General features: G+C 34.5%; 1 protein-coding gene and 1 pseudogene across 1 annotated transcript in view; both read right to left on the bottom strand.

The window, feature by feature from the left end:
- Positions 1 to 6,781, bottom strand: part of LOC103268081 — a 9,337-nt pseudogene extending 2,556 nt beyond the window's left edge.
- The window catches only part of BAZ2B (bromodomain adjacent to zinc finger domain 2B), a 406,036-nt gene that overhangs the window by 332,536 nt on the left and 64,470 nt on the right, over positions 1 to 9,030 (bottom strand). The window lies entirely within an intron of this gene.

Raw genomic sequence — 9,030 nt, 5'->3', positions numbered from 1 at the left:
CCCCCAGCCACTGTAGCCTCAACCTGCTGGGCTCCAGCAGGTCCTTCCGCCTCAGCCTTCCAAGTAGCTGGAACTACATGTGCGCACTACCATGCCTGGCTAATTTTTTTTATTTATTGTAGGGATGAGGTCTCGCCAAGTTGCCCAGACAGGTCTCAAACCCGTGTTTCACATGTTTAAATTAGATTGTTGTTTGAAATTGTTTTAGTTCCTTAAATATTTTGGATAAGTCCCTTGTCAGATACATGGCTTGCAAATATTTTCTCCTAGTCCATAGGTTGTCTCTTCATTCTGTTGTTTCCTTTTGTTGTAAGGAAGCTTTATGCTTTTATATAATCCCGTCTATTATTGCTTTTGTTGTCAGAACATTTGGGGTCAAATCTAAAAAAAATTATTGCCTAGACTAATGTCATGTCATTTCCTCTATATGGAAATGTTTTCTCCTAATAGTTTTACAGTTTCAGATCTTGTATTTAAGTCTTTCATCTATTTTGAGTTGGTTTTTTTATGTGGTGTGAATTAGTGTCCAATTTCATTCTTCTGCATATGAATATGCAGCCATTTATTGAAGAGATTGCCATTTTACCAATATGTATACCTGGCACCTTTGTTGAAAATCTGTTGACCATACATGTATGGGTTCATTACTGGTCTCTCTATTCGAGTTCATTGGTCAATGAATCTATGTTTATGCCAGTAACACGCAGTTTTAATTAGCACAGCTTTGTATTATAGTTTAAAATCAGGAAGTGTGATACTCCAACCTTGTTCTTTTTGCTCATGATTGCCTTCACTATTTGGGGTTTTTGTAGTTCCACATGAGTTTTAGGATAATTTTTTCTATTTCCATTAAAAATGACATTGGAATTTTGATAGTGATTGCACTACATCTGTAGGTTGCTTTGGATAGTATTAACATTTTAACAATATTGATTTTCCAATTCATGAACACAAAATTCACTCAATTTATTTGTTTCTTCAATTTCTTTCATTAATGTTTTATAGTTTTCAGTGTACAGGTGTTTTGTATCCTTGGTTATTTATTCCTAAGGTTTTTTTTAATAGATATTGTAAATGTGATTGTTCTCTTGATTGTTCTTTGTCAGATAGTTTGTTGTTAGTTTATGTAAATAACACTGATTTTTAGGTGTTGATTTTGAATCTTGCAACTTTACTGTATTTGTTTATTATTTCAACAGTCTTTTTGGCGGGGTGGAATCTTGTCATCATAAGATCATGCCATCACCAAACAGTAATAATTTCACTTCTTCTTTTCTTATATATAGATATGTTTTATTTCTTTCTTTTGTCTGACTGCCCTGGCAAGAGTAGCCATCCTTGTCTTGATCCTAATCCTAAGAGGAAAGTAAAAAGTTTTCAATTTTTCATTGCTCAGTATTATATTAGCTATGGGCTTATCATCTTTGGCCATTATTGTATTGTGCTACATTCCATCTAAACCAAATTTGTTGCTTTTACTATGAAAGAATGTTTAATTTTGTTATATGTTTTTTGTACATATAATGAAATAATCATATGGCTTTTATCATTCATTGTTAATAAGCTATATCATGTTTACTAATATGTTTATGTTGAACCAGTCTTACATCCCAGGTTATCCCACTTGGTCATGGTGAACGAGTCTTTCATGTGTTACTGAATTCGGCATGCTAGTATTTTGTTGATGATTTTTGCATCTATGTTATCAAGGATATGGGTCTATAGTTTTTTGGGGGTTTTTTTCCCCCCTAATGTCCTTGTCTAGCTTTGGTATCAGAGTAATGCTGGCTTCATAATAAGAGTTTGAGAATATCCTCTCCTCTACAATTTTTTGGAAGAAGTTTGAAGGATTCATATTAGTCCTTTAAAGGTTTGGCAAAATTCAGCAGTGAAACCAACAGGTCATGGGCTTTCCTGTGATGAGAGACTTACTGCTGATTCAATCTCTGTAATTGTTATTCATGTGTTCAGAATGTCTGTTTCTTCAAGATGCAGTCTTAGTAGGCTATATTTGTCTAGGAATTTATTCATTTCTTTTTGGTTATCCAACTGTATGGTATATAATTGTTCATAATAGTCTCTTATAGTATTTTGCATTTCTGTGGTATCAGCTGAAATGGCTCCTTTTTTATTTCTGATTTTGAGTCCTCTCTCATTTTTTCTTAGTCTAGCTAAGGGTTTGTCTATTTTGTTTACCTTTTAAAAAAACCAACTCTTAGTTTTTTGACCTTTTGTATTGTTTTTCTTGTCTCCATTTATTTCTACTCTGATCCTTATTACTTATTTCCTTCTGCTGAATTTAGAATTAGTTTGTTCTTAATTTTCTATTTCCATGAGGCATAAGGTTATTTATTTGAGATCTTTATTCTTTTTTTTTAATGCAGGTATTTATTGCTATAAGCTTTCTTCTCAGAATTGTTTTTGCTGTATCCCTTAAGTTTTGGTATGCTGTATTTTCATTTTCATTTGTCTCAAGATGTTTTAAAATGTATTGTTTTATTTCTTTATTGACCAATCGGTTGTTTGAGAGCATGTTGTTTAATTTTCACTCGTGTGAATTTTCAAAAATTACTCGTTACTGATTTCTAGTTTTATACCATTATGGTCAGAAAAGGTACTTGACATGATTTCAGTTATTTTTAAACTTGCTAAGACTTGATTTGTCTAAAATATTATCTATCCTAGAGAATGTTTCACCCACACTTGAGAAGAACATATATTCTGTTGCTGTTAGATGGAATGTTCTGTTTATGTTTAATTTTCTTGTTCTGTAGATACTTTGTTTCTTTCTTTTTCTTTTGGTGTCTTCCTTTGTGGTTTGACAGTTTTCTGTAATTATGCTGTGAATTCTTCCTATTTTTGTTTTGTGTGTCTACTATAAATGTTTGTTTCATGGTTACCATGAGGCTTACATAGAACATCTTATACTTACAACAGTCTATTTCAAGCTAATAAGAACTTAACTTTGATTGCACACAACTCTACCCTTTTATTCCCACCAATTTTATGTTTTGATGTAAAAACTTATAACATTTTGTAATATTTATCATGACATTTCAGCTATAGTTGCTATTAATAGTTCTGTCTTTTAACCCTCATATTAGGGACAAAACTGGTATACACACTACAATTATAGTCCTAGAGTATTCTGAGTATAGCTTTATGTTACATATGCAATTGAGTTTAGTACTTTTGTAACTTTTATGACATTAATTAGTGGACTTTTGGGTCAGTTTAAAGAACTCCCCTTTGCAATTCTTGTAAGGCAGGCTCAGTTCACTTTTGTCTGTGAAAGTTTTTATTTCTCCGACATTTAGAATGAAAGCTTTGTGAGTAATGTGGTTAGTAGATTCGGCACTTTGAAAATATCATTCCACTCTCTCTCCTGGTTTGTTAGATTTCTGCTGAGGAATACAAAGTCGTATTGGAACCTCTTTGCATGTAATATGTTTCTTATCTCTGGTTCTCAGAATTTTTCTTTTGTCTTTGATTTCTGACAGTTTATTGTGTGTCTTGGTGAACTCCTCTTTGGGTTGAATTTGAGTAGAGATTTTTGTGTATCCTGTACCTAGATGGTGGCATCTTACCCCAGATTAGGAAAGTTTTCAGCCATAGATTATTTAAATATGCTTTCTGACCCTTTTACGCCTTCTTGAATTCCTATTATAGGTAGGTTAGGTTTCTTTATGGTGTCCTGTAATTCCTGTAGGCTTTCTTCATTCCTTTTTCTTTTTGCAACTCTGACTGAATAATATCAAATGTCCTGTCATTGAGCTTACTGTTGACTTTTTGTTGCATTTTTCAGTTCAGTCACTGTATTCTTCATCTCTCAGAGTTTTTTGTTTGTTTCTATTTCGTCAAACTTTTCATTTTCTTCATGTATTGTTTTCCAAACTTCATTTAATTTTTAAAATCTGTATACTGTCGCAATTTGCTGAACTTCTTTAAGAAGAGGATTCTAAATTTTTTGCCTTTTATTTCATAGCTATCCCTTTGTTTGGGAGCTTTGTTAGTTTCTTTTGGAGGTGTCATGATTTCCTGAATCTTTGTAATCTTTGTGTCCTTGCATTGGTATCTACGCATCTGGGGAGGCAGCCAACATTTCTGGTTTTTACACATGTTCTTGGTCAAGGACAGACCTTCATAGCCTGTGATTCTGAATGGGCCAGCTGGTAATGACCTTGGGCACGTCATGCTTGTTTTGGGGTTCTCTATATGGCTAGGATGCTCCAAGTTTAGGTGGGCTCTATAATCAGGCTGAGTTACTGCATTTGGGCACCGAAATTTTCTCAGGTCAAGCCAGGCCTCAGGATCTATTCTCTGGTCAACAGCCATCTCGTTCCCTGGGTGATGTGTTCTTGTCTATGAATAGTTGGTAGTTGAACTTTCCTGTGAGGGGCAGTGAAGTCTGGAACCTCCTGTTTTGGCATCTTGCTAATGTTACTCCAAAAAATTATTAAATCAATTTTTTTTCCTTAGAATTCTGTTTCTCCACTGTCTTCTGAAATGTAGTGTTATAGAGCAAATTGAGGCAAACCAGATTTTTGTTTCCTTATAGGAAACATGGTTCCTCTGCCAGCATGTTTATTTCTTTTATTACATTTCAAAAACATTGTCAGGTAGATTTGAGTAGTTGTCTTTTCTGTGATTTTTCATAGATTAGATTGAGTTGGTTAATTAGAATTCTTAGATTTAAAAAAATCGTATATTTTTTATTTTTGCTTCTTCTCCAAATGTTATTTTTATTTTACAAACATACCTAAGTTATATATGTTTCAAATATAACATCATTTGCATATTTCTTCCTTTTTTCCTCTGATTACTGGGTAAACTCAATATCACACTGATTTGTTTGCACTTAGGTACATATTCTCTCTAATGTAAACATAATTCTATTAGCAAAGTTTTAATCTACTTGGAATCTTCCTTTTTATCACTCAACTATTTTTATTTTATTATTTTATTTTATTTTAGTCAGCGTCTGCATCAGCCTCCCTAGTAGTTAGGACTACAGGTGCACACAACCATGCCTGGCTAATTTTTAAAATTTTTTTGTAGACATGAGGTTTGCTATGGTGCCTAGGCGGGTCTCAAACTGCTGGGCTCAAGCTATTCTCCCGCCTAGGCCTCCTAAAGTGCTGGGATTGCAGGCGTGAACCACCACACCAGACCTCTCTTTTTATATAATTCTGAAAATTTCCTATTCTAGCTTGGGTTTTCTGCTTTAGTTTTACTTACCCTCTAAAATAATGACATATATTGAAAATATTTATAAAATTTTCTTCTACCTAATTTTCAGTATTAGAAACACTGGCTTTTGGTGAGAATATTCTGTTTCTCTTGCACTGTAGTATGTTTTTCATGGATTGATCCATGATTGTTTTCTTTTTTTTTTCTTTTTACCTTAATGAGGTGATATATCTACCAACTTAGTGCTTACCAAATAGGCTATTGTATGGATTGCTTCTGACTGTGCACAATTAAGTGATTTACAGTTTCACAGATTTATAGCTAGAGAGAAGGTTGAGATATACACATATTATACCTATATGTGTACATAGCTTATCACTCAATTCCCAGTATCTAATAGTTACATAAAGTGGTTGGAATCTTCTAGGGATTAGGTTACTTTACCAAGAGCTAATAATGTACTGAATGACTAATTTGCTAAATATAATGAAACTCATTACTTAGAAGCAACAGTTTAAAACTTTAATATATAGAAAAGAATAATAAAATTCTGGAACATAAAGTTTCAGTGCTACGTATGAAAAAATATTTACATGTTTTATGTGAATAATTTTATTATCTCATGGTTTTCATCTTTTGAATAAGTTATTACTAATTTATTATTTTTGGCAGCTTTAGTGAAGGTATACAGGCAATCTTCTCTTTGTACCACATTGTGTGACTATAAAAATTACTATGCAACCCAAAGCCATGCAAAGCAGTCTTTTTTTTTTTTAAGTTGGAGTCTCACTCCATCACTCAGGCTTGAGTGCAGTGGTACATTCATAGCCACCCTAGCATCAACCTGCTGGGCTCCAGCAATCCTTCTGCCTCAGTCTTCCAAGTAGCCAGAACTGCAGGTACACGCTACCACACCTGGCTCATTTTTAAAAAATTTATTGTAGAGATGAGGTCTCACTGAGTTGCCCGGGTTGGTCTCGAGTCTGCAGGCACAGGCAATCCACTCGCCTTGGCTTCCCAAAGTGCTGGGATTAAAGGCTGAGCCACCGAGCCTGGCCAAAGCATTCTTAATAATAGAGGAAATGACAATTGTTCCATTGCACTGTAGCCTGGGTAACAGATCGAGCCTCCATCTCAAATAAAATAAATAAATATCATCTAATTCAGATATGGGTGAGTCTCAAGGTACTATACATCATGAGGCAAAATTCTTCTTCAGCTGTGAACCTATGAAACTAGACAAGTTATATCCTTCAAAAATACAATGGTAGGCTAGGCATAGGATATACAATCCCATTCCAGAAAAAAGAAGTAGGGAAGGACAGGATGATAGGTGTCCAGCAAGTCTAAAATCTATTTTTAAAAACTCCATTAGATTTTAAGGCTTGAGAATAATTGTGTTTGGCTTGATGGTTCATTTCCAGGCCCACTGGGTTGACAGTATCACCCCAATGGCTCTTCAAACTTATTCTGCACCCAGTGCTCTCTGTGAGGGCACTACTTTTTGAGACCAACTAGGAAACAGTTTTGTCCCTGAGTTCTGTAGTAGGAGTAGCAGCACTAGTTATTTCTGGCTCACCTTTAGTGTCATCCTTCCCTTTTTGAAGAATTGTGTACATTTGCAGCTGAACAGCTCTGTATTCCTGTCCTATAGAATCCAAAAAGGCTGAAAGCCTTCCTTCATTCTGTCTTGCTTTCTCTGTCTTCAGTTCAAACTGGTAGTATCCCTCCTGGAATAACTGCATCTCTATTCCTGCTTTCTGCTGAAATGGTTGAATAAGTCCATGAGGTACACCTATGATTTCTTTATCAAATGGTTTGTTAATAGATCCTTAGTGTCTTCTTCAGGACAAGTTTTCTCATTTGTGCAATATTGATAGGCTGAGAGTTTTTCAAATCTCCAGGTTCTTCTTTTTGTTTAATAATTCATTCTTCAATTAATTTATCACCACTCACATTTTACTATAAGCAGTAAGGAGGACTTAAGCCACATTTTCACTATACGGCTTTAAAAATCACCTCTGTTAAGTACCCAATTTCATTTCTTAAAAGTTCTACCTACTATAAAACACTAGGACACAATTTAGCCAAGATCTTTTGCCCATTTATAACAAGGATCACCTTTCCTCAAGTTTCTAATGACCTGTTCCTCATTTATACCTGAGAACTTACCAGAATGGCCTTTAACACATATTTCTACCAACATTCTGTTCATTATTATATATGTATTCTCTTGCAAATGGAAGCTTTCCCTCCAGTTCTTCTGTTTTTCCTTCTGAGCCCTTACCAGAATCACACTGAATATCTATATTTCTAACATGCACCTTCAAACTCTTCCAGCCTCTATCCTTACCCAGTTTTGAGGCTACTTTCACATTTTAGTAGCATTTTGTTACACCTGCACCCCACATCTTGGAACCAAAATCTACATTAGTTAGGGTTCTCCAAAGAAACAGAACCAACAAGATTTATGATACACAGTAAGAGATTTATTATAAGGAATTGGTCATGGAACTATGTAATTATCCCAAGATCTGTAGTCAGCAAGCTGGAAAATCAGAAGGGCCAATGGCATAAGTGCAAGTCTGAAAGCTAGCAGGGTCAAGACCCAAGAAGAGCCAATGTTTCAGCTCATGTCCAAAGGATGGAAAAGACCAATGTTCTAGACTCAAAAGTTAGGCAAGTAGTGTTCCATATTACTCATGGTAGGGTCGATCTATTTTTCTATTCAGACCTCATTAGATGAATAAACATGATCCAAATTAGGGAGGGCATTCTGCTTAACTCAGTCTACTGACTAAAATGTAAATCTCATCCAAAAATATCTTCACAGACATACCCAGAATAATGATTGACAAAATATCTGGGCACTCCATGGCTGAGTCTAATTGATATATAAATTTAACTGTCACAGTCAGTCAATTCTCTCTTTTGATTGTCCATTTTGGTAAAATGTCATGTGAATTTATCACTGGGATGTAAGGAAGCAACACAATCACATGCTTTGCTGTCTGTGCATGAACTGAACAACATATGTACAGTAAAAAAATCACGAGATTTTGAAAAAGGCAATGTGACTAGTCACTGATCATGCTGTGTATCTATTTATAACGATTTGTGGATTGAAGAGATAGCAGCAAAGTTTTTGCTTTATGCAATTATTCACAATAAATATTCTTGGTGAGTTTAAACCACATTTTAAGGGGTGGATGTCATTTAACTGATCTGTGCTGACTGAAATTTGTGCATATGGGAACCATGCAAAATGATTGCTTACTCATTGTAATATGCAGATAATAAATTGTACATATTTAAAGTGTAAATTTTTAAAAACACAAGAAAATCAAGTGTACAACCATATCATTTTTGTCATGTATACGGCCAGTGAAACAATTAATATAATCAAGAGTATAAACATAACCATTATCACTAAGTCTCTTCTTGTCCCTTTAAAATGCCTTCCCCTTGCTCTTCTATGTTACCCAATTCCATGATTCCATGTAATCATTTGCTTTCAATCACAATAGGCTATTTGTATTTTTCAAAATTATATATAAATAAAATAATATGGTATGTTTTATTTTTTGTCTGGTTTCTTCCATTCAGCATAATTATTTTCAGATTAATCCATTTTGTCACAATTTTCAATTATTCATTCCCTTTTACTGCTGTGTTATATTTCATTGTACACATGCCAGGTTTTATTTCTACTCTGCAGTTGACTGTTTAAATTGTTTCTATTTTTTGTTTGTTTGTTTTTTTGAGTTGGAGTCTCACTCTGTCGCCCAGACTGGAGTTCAGTGGCCGCTCCTGGCCACCGCAGCCTCGACCTGCTGGGCT

The sequence above is a fragment of the Carlito syrichta genome, unplaced genomic scaffold (assembly GCF_000164805.1).
Source record: "Carlito syrichta isolate Samal-C Ts95f unplaced genomic scaffold, Tarsius_syrichta-2.0.1 Scaffold308699, whole genome shotgun sequence".
NCBI classification, from domain to species: Eukaryota; Metazoa; Chordata; class Mammalia; order Primates; family Tarsiidae; genus Carlito; species Carlito syrichta.
Note: the sequence above shows the minus strand (reverse complement) of the source record. Positions and strands in the feature narration are given on the sequence as shown.